Source organism: Haemaphysalis longicornis, unplaced genomic scaffold, assembly GCF_048455015.1.
Source record: "Haemaphysalis longicornis isolate Haplotype H1 unplaced genomic scaffold, Haemaphysalis longicornis Haplotype H1 scaffold_18, whole genome shotgun sequence".
NCBI classification, from domain to species: Eukaryota; Metazoa; Arthropoda; class Arachnida; order Ixodida; family Ixodidae; genus Haemaphysalis; species Haemaphysalis longicornis.
Window position 1 is genome coordinate 388,033 of NW_027526282.1, and position 15,931 is coordinate 403,963.

Genomic DNA, 15,931 nt, shown 5'->3' on the forward strand with positions numbered 1-15,931 from the left:
GCAACAGAAAGAGCGCCCCCGGCAGGGACGCGATCACGTACAAGTTGCTTGGAAACATGAGTGAAGCGGCGGCCCGCGGCCTCCTGGGGCACATCAACGAAACCTGGCAGAGCTCGCAGCTGCCGAAAGAATGGAAAGAGGCAGAGGTTCGATTCATCCCGAAACCCGAAAAAGCGCTGACGATTGACAACATGCGGCCCATCTCCCTTACGTCGTGCGTGGGGAAGGTGATGGAACGTATGGTCCTTCGCAGACTTCAAAAACACTTGGAAGAAACAAACCAAATGCCCGAGACCATGTATGGGTTCAGACAACACCTTGGCACCCAGGACGTCCTGATACAACTGCAAGAACTCGTCGTCAAGAAGGCGACGGGAAACGCGGCGCGGGGGATACTCGCCCTAGATCTAAAAGGGGCCTTCGACAACGTGTCTCACGCGAGCGTGCTCCAAAATCTAAACGAAACGGGATGCGGTCGGAAGACCTTCGGCTACATCAAGGACTTCTTAACGAGAAGAACCGCGACCATCAGGATAGGGGAAGAGAAGTCGGAACCCGTCGAGCTCGGCGAGAGAGGCACCCCTCAGGGGTCAGTCTTGTCGCCCCTCCTCTTTAATCTGGCCCTCCTGCCCCTGCCCAGTCTACTCAAACAAATCGAAGGCGTGGACCACGCGCTGTACGCCGACGATATTACGGTGTGGACGAACCGAGCCGGGTCCGATGCCTGGGCGGAGGAAGCCTTGCAGAGGGCGGCAACTACCGTGCACGAATATGCAAAGACCTGCGGGCTGAGCTGCGCTCCCCAGAAATCGGAGCTGCTCATGGTTCAGCCGAGACGACTCAAGAAGGAACTGCCGCCGAACGTGACCATCACCATAGACGGCACAGCCATTAAACCGGCGCAACAGATCAGAATCCTGGGTCTGCTGCTGCAAAGCGACGGACGAGCGTCCGCGGCCGTCACGAAGATCAAGAACACCTCGGAGCAGATATTAAGCATGATCCGAAGGGTCTCTAACCGTAACAGAGGCCTGAAGGAAGACGACGCAATGCGCCTAGTGCGGGCATTCGTCGTGTCGAGGGTGACCTACTCTGCCCCGTACCTCCAGCTAACGAAGGCAAACGGAGACACCCTGAACACGATGCTGCGTAAAGCAACCAAGCAGGCAATGGGCCTGCCGATCTACTCGTCCACGCAGAAACTGCTCGACATGGGGGCCCACAACACGGTGGAGGAGCTGATCGAGGCTCACCTGTCCAACCAAAGGGTACGGCTAAGCCAAACGGAGCACGGCCGGGTCGTCCTGCGGAAAATAGGATGGCAGATAGAACCACTTCCAACCAAGGCAGCCCTTCCCGAGCAGTGGAAAGAGGCCATTCAAACTAAGCCACTCCCCAGGAACATGCAACCGGGGAAGAACGAAGGGAGGCGGACCGCGCGAGCCAACGCCCTGGCTCGACAGCTGGAGGAGAACCCTAGGGTACTCTACGCGGACGCCTCGCTCAGAAAACACGGCGACCGAGCAACGGCGGTAGCCACGTCCATCGACAAGCTGATCGTCAGCGCGTCGCTGAGGACGACAGACCCAGCCGTTGCGGAGGAAGCAGCCGTGGCACTCGCACTCGTGCAACCGAGCGTGGACACCGTGGTCACAGATTCAAAGTCAGCCTACGGAAGCTTCCGAAGGGGAGTGATCTCTACCGCGGCGCGAGCCATTCTCTCCAAGCACAAGCCTCCGGGACGAGCCATCGAGCTCGTGTGGGTGCCGGCTCACTCGGAGGTGGAAGGCAACGCCCTCGCCGACCACCACGCCCGAGAACTGTCCATCCGGGCCGAGGACGAGCCGGCTGAGCTATCGCATCCCGTGACCAGCTTTAAAGAGATTACTCAGATGTATAGAAACACGAGGTGGAAACTTCCCGGACCGCACCCACAGTTAATCAGGCAACAACAAACGATCCTGCGGCGCATGCAGGCGGGATCGCTAGCGCATCCCGTTCTGTTACACCGAATGTACCCGGCGCAGCACGACACACTCTGCCCTTTCTGCAAAACGGAAAGAGGCACTCTGGCACACATCATAGCCGAGTGCAAAGAACTCAAGAACCCCCCACCGCCCTTTCCCCCCAACACCCCCAATCCCCAACCCCCCGAGCGATGGGAGACCTTGTTGTCCAGCCCCGCCCTGCCAACTCAGCTAGCACTGACGGCCAGGGGAAAGGAGTTGCTGGATACATATGGGTCCCGTGAATAGAGAACCACCCCGTCTGGTGCCTGCGCGCACCATCGAATTTTCGAGCTCAGTAAAGTTGATTCTCTCTCCTCTCTACAGACGCAAAACCATTCAGCTGTCTTTTTCCAGCTATTGAAAAGAATTCGTCCTAAAGCTAAAGAGAGAAAGCCACAAAAGCCCATTTGGCTGGATATGGGCCGTTGTTTAGCTCTAAGTCTACATACTTGGAACCATTAAGCTGTTTTCTGCCAGCTACTGGAGAGAATCTGCCCTAAATCTAAAGAGAGGCGCTAAAGTGACATTCCTGTCAATGCCACTTTTGTTTGGTTTTGTTTCATTTTGTCAAGCAGTTCTGTTGTCCACGCAATGAACTCACTTTCCGGTTTTCTCTACATGTCCTATGGATATGGTCGCACCCCAGCCCAACCAATAGCGCAGGGAATAGAAACCCGACGTTTCGAGGCCGGCACGGCCTCGAGGCTTCCTGTATGTCGGCGCCCCCACACTAGCGCCATCTTGCATTCTTTCAGCGCGGTTGACCTCTCTCGGAGATCTTCGCTGAGGAACGTAGCCGTTGTTACCACACGGATGGGCGCTGTCCGCAGGGCTAAGACGAATGATTCAGGCCCGGTGGGGCAACAAAGGGAGGGGCTGCTTCCCCCAGTTCGTTCCCCTTTCGAGGACGGCTGTTCCGGCAAAATCAACTTTCTGCTATCCCGTCCCGCATTGTTCGGCGACGGCGCTGCGTCCTTTCTTCTGTCCGCCGACTTCGTTTCTGCGTTCCGGGCGCGCTCTCCCTTGTCGCGTGGTCTTTGGGGGCGAGGATCGGGTAGCCCGTCGTCATTGGTGGTTATGGACGATTTGCACCCCTCTTTTCAGAATAAGCCGTCTGGCGCTTCGCTGGCTCATGGCACACCGGGCACCGGCTTCGGCGTTCCAGGGCTCCGACGGTCGATGCCCTATCACAGTTATCCGCCCTCTTTTGCTTAGGGCGGCCGACACGGAAAAGATAAGGCTTTAGAGTGGTTCTTTTTTCTTATTTCTTTTTGTTGTGTCCGCAATTATTCGATTCTGCTCTCTTTGCGTGCATATTCCTGGAGACAAGCAGTCGCCCCTCTGGAAATAGGAACGACACAGCAGAGGCCTTCGGTCGAGGGGGGGAGCCGAACTAAACTGAGGGTGGCGACCGGTGTGCGTCGTCTTCCTGTGAGCGGGGAGCTCCTGCTTCTACTCGTCACTTGGACATCAAAGAAGGAAGGGGGGGTGGGAAGGGAGCCGTCGCGTTCGCTTTGAAGCGTGAACTGGATTTCGGGGTGAACGGAATTTGATGCTTTTCCGAAACTAAACTGCGGTGGTCTACAATACGCAAAGACTTTGTATGTCTGTCTTTACATTGTTTACATGTCTGTACGTCTGTATTGTTGTCTGCATTCTTGTGTCTACACCATTGTTGTGTCTATACCGTTGTTTTGACCTTCCCCTTATGTAACACCCCGCAAGGGCTCCCTGAGGGAAACCTCAACGATGACGATGCTCAAGAACTCAACGGTTCTGCACGTGAAGTGAAAGTGTGTGGTACCCTTTTATTGTACAGTTTATTGTGTTTTTGCTTGTTGGCCAATGTTAGACCCATCGCTGTTGTTCCTGCTGAAATTGTATGAATGCCCACCTTCTATGGTCTCGCCCGAGCCTGGCAGTATTGAAAATAAATAAATAAATAAAATAAAAGCTTCTCCGGCTGGCTACAGCGCAATATATAACTGTAAGCCTTTATACGTTTGACAATTAAGCAACATTTAGCCAGAATTAGGAAGGCGTTTGGCGTAGAATTTACGGGCCTGCATCAATAAAAGCTTCCTTAGCTAACTGCATAGTGACATAAGACTCCAATTCTTCAGCCGTTAATAAAAAAGTGTTAGCCTATAAAGGTATAAATCGAGCAACCATTATATCCCATTCCAAAGGTTTCAATATGGCTCATGACGCGTTATTCATATGCTCATGATTTACCTAGCTACATCTACAACATATTGAATAACGATGATGAGGTTCATCGGCCGGTTATATTAAAGTTTTTGTTCAATAACGTTAGGTACTTATTATACAAACAATACAGGAAAAGTACAATAAAGGCCGCTACAGTTAATGATCAGGTTGCAACTTTGTTGCAGGTTGCAAATTCAGGTTGCAACTTTGGATTCTGCGCGTCGGCAAAGCTTGCAAGTTAACTTTGACCGAAATACGTATAAGTTCGGAGAATTCTTCCTCTGCGGCCCTTCGCTTCCGCGGTCAAGTAAAAAACGGGCTTGTGTGAAAACAGCCCTCTCACCGTCGAAGCTAATTGGAAAGAACTTTGGCGGCCCATGGTACCTGCGGGCACAGTCAGAAATATGGTGGCATCCGCGAACAGCCGCATTCCTTCTCCTGCAGAACCAACTTTCAAATTAGTCATTGAGAAAGGGGGAGAGCGACCCACGCCCGACCGAAGGACGCACGGAAAGGAAATTCTGGGAAGCGATTAAAAAGTAGAGGGGACCACGACCGGCTAGCCGGCCGTGGAGGGGACACCCCTGCTTCCTGTTTTATTTTCGGTTGTTTGTTTGGCACTCTGGTTGTGGCGATGGGTACCGAATGACACGGCCTGGGAGGGGCTGCGTGGGTGCAGCGCGCGTCGACGCTGTAGACCCGCCGCGCAAAGGGTAGTTTTCGTTGTAAAGAGGGTGAGAGGTTCCGCGCTGTGTTAGTATTCGTGCGCAGAGCAAGGATAGTGACAGACAATTTTTCCTGAGTACTGAGAACAGATATAGTTTTTTCGTATGAAGAAAGCAAAACGTTAAGCGATGTTGTAGTTACCGAATAAAATAATTACCAGCGAACAAGTCAGAAAAAGGTCCAAAGATGGGCAGTATCTACGCACTATTTGCTCGCGCGATGGACCTGCTTATACCAGGATGTACTCTGTCACCCACATCTCGTCTCCTTCCTCATGTGCGCGGGCATGGCACGTGTTGTCTGGTGCTGGGAATTTACAGTTCAACTGCAATGTGTTTGTGTAGATGGTGTGATGCCAAGAAAATGTGCCGCTTTTCGCTTCCGGAAATTTCGGTGTTTACGGTGACAGTGTTACGATTAATTCAACATCAGCTTGAATTCATGAAAAAATGAATACCTGCGACACCACGACAAGAATTTCATGGTACGCAAAACTCCAGGGTGAGTGATCTTAGGAGCTGAAGGGGCTGTATACTGCGAGAAATGCAGGACTTTTTCGCTGTTGAAGAATACGTTTCTAAACTACCCTGCACCACATGGGCATTGCAACATACACAGAAGTAAAGATTTGGCCGCGGTGATGCGACAAAGATAATTATTTTTTCGCGAACTGAGAAAACTTACATGCAACTAATTGAACGGACTTGGAAAACGTTTTTTATTGTTGCATTGTGTGCGACCGTCTTCATTGTTTTTATGAAGAGTGCATTTCCATTTTAGCCACCGTACTTGCAGTTTTGTGCATTAAGTACTGAGTGAAATGAACGACTTCTGAGTGCTCTCTTTTCTGTGGACTACCCAGCACCTGTAGGTATTTGTGTCTCGACGGGCGTTCGCAGAAAATGTGCCGCGTAGTGTGGCTGTCGAGCGAATAACGGAAGTGTGAGCCAGAGCGTTGGAATGATGAGTGTGCTGTGTGTTTCCATCGGCGTATGTGAACAACTGTTTACTGGTGGCGAAGTAGCGTAGGTAGAATCGCTTTATGTAATGAATGGGATGAATAAACCCCTTGGTTTTTCTTTCCCTGTTTCCTGTGTTTAAGCCTTTTGTGAATGAAAACTGGCGAAGTGTTTGGAATCGCAACCTTGCACTCCCCCTATATCGCTGAAGTGTTCACGAAACATATACATATTACAGAATGCAGATAGGCACACAACCTGAGTGCCACAGGAGAAGTTCTAGAGATCTGCATGGCTATATGCCGGCATGGCAGTGTGTTAATAATTTCCCAGCGGGTGCTGCTGTCACTGTGTTTCAAGTAGTGGGGATTCTCTTCTGTCTGCAGCCCATTCAAAAACATCGTATGGGTGGCTATTGAAAACCCTTCTTATGGTTGTCTTTAGCTATTTGGCCAAATTATCTTTAGACATTTCTATGGCTCTCTTAAGCCATTTCTATGGATATTCCTATGGGTGTCTTTAGCTTCTTGTATAGCCATAGCGATATCGAAAGAAGATCTAAAGACAGCCATATCACCGGCTATAGAAGAAGCTAAAGACACCCATACGAATGTCGATATGAATAGCTAAAGACAACCACAGAACCGGCTATAGAAGAAGCTAAAGACACCCATAGGAATGCCGATACGAATGTCTAAAGAGAATCACAGAACCAGCTATAGAGCACAAGATGGCGAGTTCGATTCCCGGCCACGGCGGCCACTTTCTGATGGAGGCGAAAAGCAGAAACGCCCGTGTGTACGAGATTGCAGCCCACGTTAAAGATCCCCAGGTGGTCAAAATTAATCCGGAGCCGTCCACTATGGCGCGCCTCATCGCCTGCGTTGCGTCGGCGTGTTAAACCGTATAATCAATTAGAACCAGCTATAGAAGGCGCTAAAGACACCCATAAGACTGTCGATACGAATAGCTAAAGACAGCCATAGAACCGGCTATAGAACAAGCTAATGACACCCATAGGAATGCCGATACAAATAGCTAAATACAATCATATAACTAGCTATAACAGAAGCTAAAGGCACCCATAGGAATGTCGATACGAATAGCTAAAGACAGCCGTAGAACCGGTTATAGAAGAAGCTAAAGACACCCATAGAAACATCTAAAGATTATTGGGCCAAATAGCTAAAGACCACCATAAAAGGATTTTCTATAGCCGACCATACAATATTTTTGTATGGGCAAGAGAGGAGTTAGACAGGGAGGCGAAGAGTGTGATGGGTGGTATACAGTGAGCGGATTACATGTGTGTGAATTCAAGTGACGCCGCATGGGTAATCATTGCGGGCGTCGTTTAAAGCTTCGAGTCCAACCACCTTCACAGCGTGGATTGGAGCCATTTTTTTCTTTACGAAGCCGTTTACCTCAATTCACTCTATGCCACACAGGCGTGCGTTGCCCCGGGAGAAGGCAGGAGTTACCCGATCCTGCAAAGTCTGCAGCGAGTAGGAATCGAGGTAGTGAAGTTGGATGAGGAATGGCACAGCCATGCGTCACGCCTCTGAACCAACAAGCACTCTTCAAGCACACCTTACGCAGCTGCTTGCGTGTCATTCTGATCGTCTTCGGCATGTTCCCTTTAAATTCAGTGAGTGTCTGCTCATAAATAGAATTTAGAACTTCCCTGTTGAACCACCATATCGGTGCGGGAGGATCTTAAATTGTTTTTATTAGCCTTCGTTTTTATGACACCTTGCGGTCGATTTTCACAAAACCCGGTGTGGCATTTTTTTATCGTATATATACTTCCCGTCACATATTTTATTGCAATGATAATGCTTCTCTTTGCTAGGTATTCACGTGTTTTTAGTCACCTTATTTTGCTCACTTCCAATCACTCGCATAACCCGAGTCCATACGGTGATTTGTTATTTAGGGCCGTACGTTACACGTAGTTAGATCTTCGAACAAGTTAGCGATGAAACAGCGTTTTTTGGCAGCGAGATGGAATTTTGTGCATCACTTATATTATCACCTAAGAGTTACAATTCTGAAAAATATTATTGCTACGCAAAGCTTAAGCGACATATTTTCGGCGGTGCGTCCGTGATATTTCAGCGGGTAATCATCTCAGCAGGCTCAAAGGAAGAAGATACGCGATTGTTCTTCGGTTTGGCACCACCATCCACGGTTCGCTCTACCGTCTACGCTCGTCATATACCTTCCAGCCACACTGCAAATAAATCCATCTCGTAAGAGTTTGGTAAAGTGTTGGGTACTCCGCGCTGGACCTTCATAATATTTCCGTCCCTACAATTGTGGTTTTGAGGGCCAAATTTCTCGCTACTGCCACTGTTGCCCCCAAGGGCTGCTATACGAGGCACCTCCCATGTGGAACCACCCGAACGCTGGAAATGCCCGCTACGACACTCACCTGCCGCCAGCTCTGTTTTCCAAGGCACCACCGCGCCGTGAGTGGCCAGCTTCTTGCCGCACCTTAATACCACCCGCCCCAGAACACCGGCGTTCACCATCACCCCGGCGACAGTCGCCGACGCCGGAAAACCAGCCAGCGCGACGAATGGAGCTGAGGCCGCGGCACAACTGCGGTGTGAAATGTCATGGACGCATCGGAAAATATACGGCGTTTAAGGTTTGCGTAAAAAAATGCTTACCATACCTGTGACCTTGCAAAAAATATCAGTCAAAGTGTGTTTTTGGCAGCACTTGCCTGTATGCTACAAACAAAAAGAAGCCTGAAAAGAATGGTTTACCTCGCTTATTTTTTCCCCGTAGGTGTCGTTGTACTTTGGTGTATGATTTGCTGCAATAAATGCCCATACTGCTTTTTCGTTAGTAAAATTCAACTCAACCCTATCGCGTTTATAGTCTCCAATCATGGGCAGATCAACGTAAGTTTTTAAGTCAAATGGGCTTTCCAAGCCGTCAGAAACGTCCCAAGTGAGAAGTTTGTCACAATACGTCCTTCGACGATCATCGTGGCTCATGAGTTCTTGTGGTTTGCCAACACAGCTCAAGTTCACCAGACTTGCTTTTATTGGGTACCTGAGAATGGATAAAATAAAAAATTCACATGTAGCACAAAAGCATTATTTTTTTTATTGGAGGTGTGTAGGTGGAGTATTGTTTACATACTTAGCAGGGTAATTAGTGATTGAGTAGTGTGGTTTTATGCACTCTAGTTACCGGTATATACGTTCAAAAAATAAATTTAGGTATTGTAATTTCCGGGGTTATATATATTTGTTAAATTTTGTAGGCTTCCCAATTCCTGTGAGGTGCGTAGAAGGACCCATGCTGACTTGTCAAGAACTTCTGTGAATGTAAAAATTTCCCTACCTGGCATACCGAGTTTGTGGTTTGTAATAAAAATACTTTACACTGTGGGCCACCTGGGCCACCTGCATTGGTGAAAAATCAGCTTTAAAGAATTTGCAAAGCAACCCATACTGTGTACTAAAACCACAGCAAGGATATTGCCTACGTTCTCTGGCGTCCACGAGGATTAACTACTTTTCGAAATTAGGACAAACTGGAACAAACAAAATAGACGATCGCCTACACCACAGCATTCAAATTACCAATTAGCTGATTTCGGTAATAGAAGTTGTGATATAAAGTAGGTAAAAGGCCAGACCCTCACACTAAGTGTGGGCAGAGCACAGTTTGGGGACGCGGCATGGGACGCGGCACACAACACTTGACATTTCGTAAGTGGAGGACCATTACTCTGAACTGTAATCGGGTAGCAAATTTGGCGAGTTGGATAGCATTCTTGGTGGTCAGTGCGAACGGAAACAACACACGAAGAAGTGCCGTTTATTCTCTTCTTCGTGTGCTGTTTCCATTCGCGCTGACCACTATGAATCATTACTCTAAACGACATAATGTATTCTCGACAACTTTTCAGATTGCGAGCCGGTGCTGCTATGACGGTAGCACACCACGTGGGGAGGATTCCAGATACAAACAGGAACTGCGCTGTCACTGCACGAACGCGACACAAGAGGTCACACATAACAGTTTTAAAGTAATCACGCAAAATAACATGGCGTACACTTAGCCTACTGGTCCCACTCCAAACGTGCATTGATGCCAGTCTTATCCGTTGTATCGCCAACACTTAGATAATGCTCTCCAACTGCCTAATTTTCATACTGCACTTTCCAGATCATCCCCTGGAATTCTTAATGTCGTTGGTGACTGTGCGCCTTTGGAATTAACGGTCGCTTTTTCGGCTTGCACAAGCTCTTTAAGACCTGACAATAAAAGCACACATGAACAAAACTTAGGACGTGCTTTTGAAATACTTACTCTCCGTATGACGAGCGGCTTGTGTCCCAGTAGCTGTAGTTTGATGCCAGTCCCCAAGAAATTATGTTATTATTGTCCCCTGCGAGGTCTCTGATGTAATTTTCTGCTTCTTGTGTTAAGTTTACCCACAAAGAATCACCTGGAGAAAACCAATTGTGTATGCATTAATAACATGCCACTAAATCCCTCCGAGTATGTACTCTAATTGATGTCTCCGCCAATGGAAAGCATCGAGTGCAGGTTAACTTCAGTCAGCAAGCCACAAAATTGTTCTCGACGGAATTGCCACAGACTGATTTTCCACAAACACAGAAGAAAGGCAGGCACATTGATATGCCCCCGGTGAACGAAAGCGAGGAGTAAACGTTTGCCAAAGCTGCTATTTCAGTTTTTTAGTTTGTCACGCCGGAAATGTAGACGTCGACGAGGATCGGGAACTATAAGCAGTGATGTACATTGCTACTGTGTCATTGCTCTTGCTGCTGAATACTTCCTTCCTCTCAGAATGTTGCCATCATATAGTCAGTCTACAACGCCTGAATTACTGGCATGACATATGTACGCTGTAGCACTTTCAACACATTTGTGAGTCAACCAGTTAGCATACATTGTTCTGAAGCCAAAGAATAAATATAATGCAGTTATTCCCAAATAAGTGCTAAATTCGGATTTCTGTGGAGGCACGTTGTTGCTGTGGTCTCAATTTTTATTAAATGTCCCGACAAAGCTTCATAGGTACGATTATTGCTCTGGTTAGCTAGAAAACATGTACAGTTAGTGAATAACGTACTAAAGCTTGGAGCGGCCATTCTTATGCAAAACTATAAATTTTCCTTTCGGCCACGTGTACCGGACACAGGTTAGGTGACCTGTACAATAGATTTGTTTCGTTTGATGTTTTTAGGCCATGCTCAGCTGTTCAAAGAAGTGGTAGTTGGAATACGCATCCGCCCTCCTCATAGCTCCAAGCACGCTGGCGGAAAGAGGACCATGGTTTGCCTAAATGGGGCTTCCGAACACCTCGGGGTGTCGCAGCCGTTCTTGCAAGTGAGGCGCCCGATTAGCGTCCCCGCGCGCCCTTGCATCGAATTTGTTGATTTTATGGTGGCTCGATCCAGGTACACTGCGTTTACAACGGCAGCCTATGGTTCATGTTAGTTTGTACAGAAAGCCGCGAAACCAATTCTGGCCATCACTGTGGCACTGTAGGAAGTACTGGATGCACACCGTGGGAGGACGTGCGATGAAACATGACGCGTGGTGTGCATCGCCAAGTCACCACTCGCGTAATCAATGAGCGCGTCGATTTACACGCACGAACGTTCTCTCAGCACGAGACAATCAACCTGCCTCCGGAGGCGAGTACTCGGCTTTAGTGCGAGTACAGCCAACGGAGGTTGTTTACTACTCTACGCCCTATAACTGACGCAGGTAAATGAATATTTGCAGTTGCAACTCTTGGTTTGCTCAATAGATGCGGTATCGAGGACCTGTACGGCGAGCGGGACCTATGTTGCAAAATATTGGTTACGTGGCGGCACGATAGAGATCAGGCTACCGATGTCATTAGGTGAAGCGATCTATTTACATGATGTACATAACGGCCATCACACAGCTCGCGCAAGGTTGCGCGTTAGCCACTTCGTCGTCTTCGTAGTCGTATTTGGGTTAAGGCGCTCTGCGGCATTGCCCAATTGTGTCCCCCCAAAATACTTTAAATGTTATCAGAAACTTCCGCTACATGCCCAGGACCTTGTTAAAAGAAGGGAGCAGCATTGGGTTGTTTTTTTGTCAACACCATGTCAGATACGCGACACGACCTTGGCAAGAATGGCATCAGTACAGGCCACACATCACATATTGCTGCGTAACGTAGAGTGGAACTTACGGTTATGGAGAACGTGTGTTTGTATTCGCACAGCCCCGAATTCATTGCCAGATTTCACCTATGTATTATCTGCTACGTAGAAATGTTTCGTATCGCGTATGTCAGGATGGATACTGAATTTACTTACGTTCCGAAATGTAATTATTAACTGCTGCAATATTCCATAACCAGCTGCCGATTGTGCTTGCCTTAACGCGCCACAGTTTCTCAAGCGGTAGAAATATTTAACCCCGTTGTTTTGTTTTGTGTCACGTTGCTTTCGATAAATGTCCTATATTATTCTACCTACAATGAAATAAGGAGAACGTAAGTTAAAAGTGACTGAATTTAGTATCAAATGGGTGATTGTTATGTTCAGAAGATAAATTTATCAACTGTGATCACTACTGAAAAGCAGCACAAAAAAATTGTCACAGGCAAGGTACATAAAATTCATTTGAGCTTAGGAATTTCTGCTTGTGAGATCATTTTAGATTACTCGTTGAACAATTATTATCTTTGTACGTAGTGTTTTCTTGTGCACAGTCTGCAGTCGAACCGTCTGAATCTCTATTACTTCCAGTCTATGTATGACGCGTGTACACAGCCGTCGGCATCAGGTATTGATGAACGGGTAAAAAGGCGCCCTACTGCATATTCCAGCTAACGAGCAGGCCCAGTCATGATGTGGCAGTTAATGGACCACGTGTGCGCAGGCTGCAGAGAAAAGAAAAGAATAAAAGAAGACAACTACACCAAAGAAGCTAGTACCATATTATTACACCACTTATTAATAATCGTGGAGCACGTAGCACAGAGATAGACGGCGATATGCCATTTAAATGTGTTTATGAATGCGCTGAAATAGTTGCTAGGCTGTACGCAAAGTAAAGCACCACAGAACGGGCTCGAATTGGAAACTGAAAATAATAATACCAATCAAAACCCTTTGATCAGGTGTGCAATCAGCAATGGTTGATTGAAACATTTATCCCCTTTGGTACTGCATTTAGTGCATCTCCAATGATGGACTTAGTCTCGAGTCCGAACAAATATAGGTACCGCGTGGGATCACGAAACAAATGTTTAATGGTTTAAGTGTCAATGAACAGGGCGGGTGTGGTTAGTTGCGCGAAATAGAATAAACTTGTTCGGGTCTTACTCCTTTTCTTCTTACGGGGAATTAGTCCAGGGGGCGTGTTTCCAAACGCTTCGCTGCACAGAGCGCCAACCTGTCATGTGCCATGTCACTGAGCGCGTTATTCTTTAGATCACCTACGAAAGCGAGCCCACCATTTGGACTCTGTGGCCTCGATGTATAATATTGAGTACTGATGTTGACGGCGTGGGTTGGATCCCCAGCAGGTCTGTCTCTTGGTTTCTTTTTTCATTGCCTACTTTTTCTCTAAATTTTATTTCCTTTTCTAGACACAATTTTACGCGTTGTTTTCTGTTAATAATGTAGTTTGGTATGTTTTAGGTTGGTTTGGGTTTGGGGCGCAGGAAATGACGACGTTGAATTACCGTTCTCCGCGAACAGATATGTCACGTGCGAACAGATATGTCATCGTGTGAACAGATATGTCCCGTGGGTGCTCTGTGCAGCCACGCCTTTTGAAATACACATCCAGGGGAGCACCAATAAAAATGATCCTGGCAGCACTACTGGATGATAATACTCGCAATCAGACAGCACCATTCCCTCAGACATATGTGGCCGCTCGCTGAGTGAAATGGCGCTGCTCTCAGAGCTAAATTAACGTCACGTTTTTCAAAATACGGCGCCAAAACGACGACCACAATCTTGAAAATGCATTATACGCTAGCGCGTCCGTGTTTTACTGAGTCAGCGCGCCCTGCCCAATTATCCCATTCGGAGGAGCATGCCATTTCGCCACGGACAACAGCAAAGAGACGGCAGGGCGGCCCGCGATAGTGCATTCGCGGGGCCATTCGCGATAATTTACCGCCGCATCAAATGAAAAAAAATGCTTTTATGTAAACGAGTCACAGTCAGAAGTGAATGCGACAAGAGGACAACAGAGAAGTTGACAACGTTCAACGCACCTACCCGACACCCGTAGTACCTTGCAGCACTGGACACCATAGAGTTTCATACTAATGAAACTAGAGGGGACACTGGCGCTGCAATCGTTCAACCCCCGTGGAGCTGCTTCTTGACGGAGACTCGTGATTTTCAAACTTGGCTTGACTTGATGCTTGACGGTTGTTATACGTACTAGGCTTCGTACTTTTCCACGCCTACAGTTTCGGTTTCGGCGTCAAAAGCGTCGTAGGCTCGTTCCGGGGCAGACTTGGTGTTGGCGTCTGATTGCAGCGGCTGCGATGAAAAAATACTGCACGCCTGGAATGGATAAATACGCGAAGCAGTGGAATCGCCGTGTATCTTCTACTCTAGAACCCTTAATGTGATACGCCATTTAAAATGGATGCAAATAGGATTCCTCACCGGGTAGTACGAGCACACGTCCCGTTCATCAAGACGCTTACGATGACAACACGAGTGCTGTAGCGCCGAAGTCATATAAATATCTTTTATAAGCAGTAAGTGTCGGTTTGCAGCGAGTGTTTTTTAATATTTCGGGAGCGTCTACCAGCGGCTGGGGCAGCACCTTATCACGGTAGAAAGCCCCGAAACAGGGGAGGGTAGGTCGCATGCGCAGGACGATCCCGCTAGTGCAACTGTCGTCTGCTAGGCTTTTCCCGCAAGCACAACGCAGCCCGTTTTCGTTGCTAATCAGCTGCGTGTATTCAGCGGCGTGAACAAGGCACACGCACAATCACTGCGACCGCCTGTAACCATGCAAACTTGTGGAATACTTTCAGTGCCTGACGCATGGTGTTTGAAGCTAAAGGTAAAAAATGTAGTGAAATGACTACTCTGTAATGCGCTGCAGTAGGATCTCGTTAAGCCGAATCAGACAGGGAAAGACAAATGTACATATGCAACGGTATAATGGCTTTACCTATTGAAACAGAACCTCTTAATGATTGCTTGGGGACCTACCAGTACTTTTGGGCCATGAGCTATGGCTTACATACCTATGTACTGATGAAGCTACATATCTGTAAGAGGCGATCACCGGCTTGCATGCTTGCTATAAAATGAAGCTGTTGAAAATGAAAAAGAAAGTTCACGTTATCCCGTACTGGCACAAGATCTCGCATAACCTTAAAAAAATTGCTCAAAGGCACGATGCAAAAAGGGTGTTTAGCGCGCCGTGCAAATTGGTGAACGTTTGCCCTATGTTAACGCAAAGGCAGCGGCAATCGTGCCCTAAGACGCGCGGGGAACTATACACTGAATGCACCGTCGGAGTTGTCTACGAAATTTCCATGAGTTGTAACAAGTGTTATATTGGCCAAACAGGCAGATGTTTCAACGACAGAGTGCGCGAGCACTGCTGGGCAGTCAAAAACAACGCTGGAGGCCACATGGCTGAGCACGGCAAAAGGTGCACTCTGCAGACTACAAAATGCACTCCTCTTTTCAAACAGGCCACTTTCCTAAAATGGGTCAGATATAGGCAAGGCGGGAAACAAGTGCATCAGTACACCGTCGGTCGCATTATCACCTAAAGATGTCGAGTTCTTAGACGGACACGTGTAGGTTTTGTACACGTTGTTGGAGTCAGGTTTTCATGACGTCACAACAGTGTATTTAACCTATGGTTTTCCAGTAATAAAGTTTAGTTGCAAGTGTCGCCTTGTCTGTGTCTACGTATTTCTTCTGGCCGTCGTTGCTTAGCGCCTCAAATTATTCAGCATGTTCAACCAACTAGCCCTGGTCAGGCTTTTGTTGC

General features: G+C 47.8%; 1 long non-coding RNA gene across 1 annotated transcript in view; it reads right to left on the reverse strand.

The window, feature by feature from the left end:
• LOC144166533 (uncharacterized) overlaps positions 1 to 15,931 on the reverse strand; it is a 65,550-nt gene that overhangs the window by 35,295 nt on the left and 14,324 nt on the right. The window contains exons 3-4 of the long non-coding RNA XR_013321694.1: positions 10,241 to 10,379; positions 8,680 to 8,971 (exon numbers count right to left, since the gene is read on the reverse strand). This is a non-coding gene — a long non-coding RNA (uncharacterized LOC144166533). The remainder of the gene's footprint in view (positions 1 to 8,679; positions 8,972 to 10,240; positions 10,380 to 15,931) is intronic.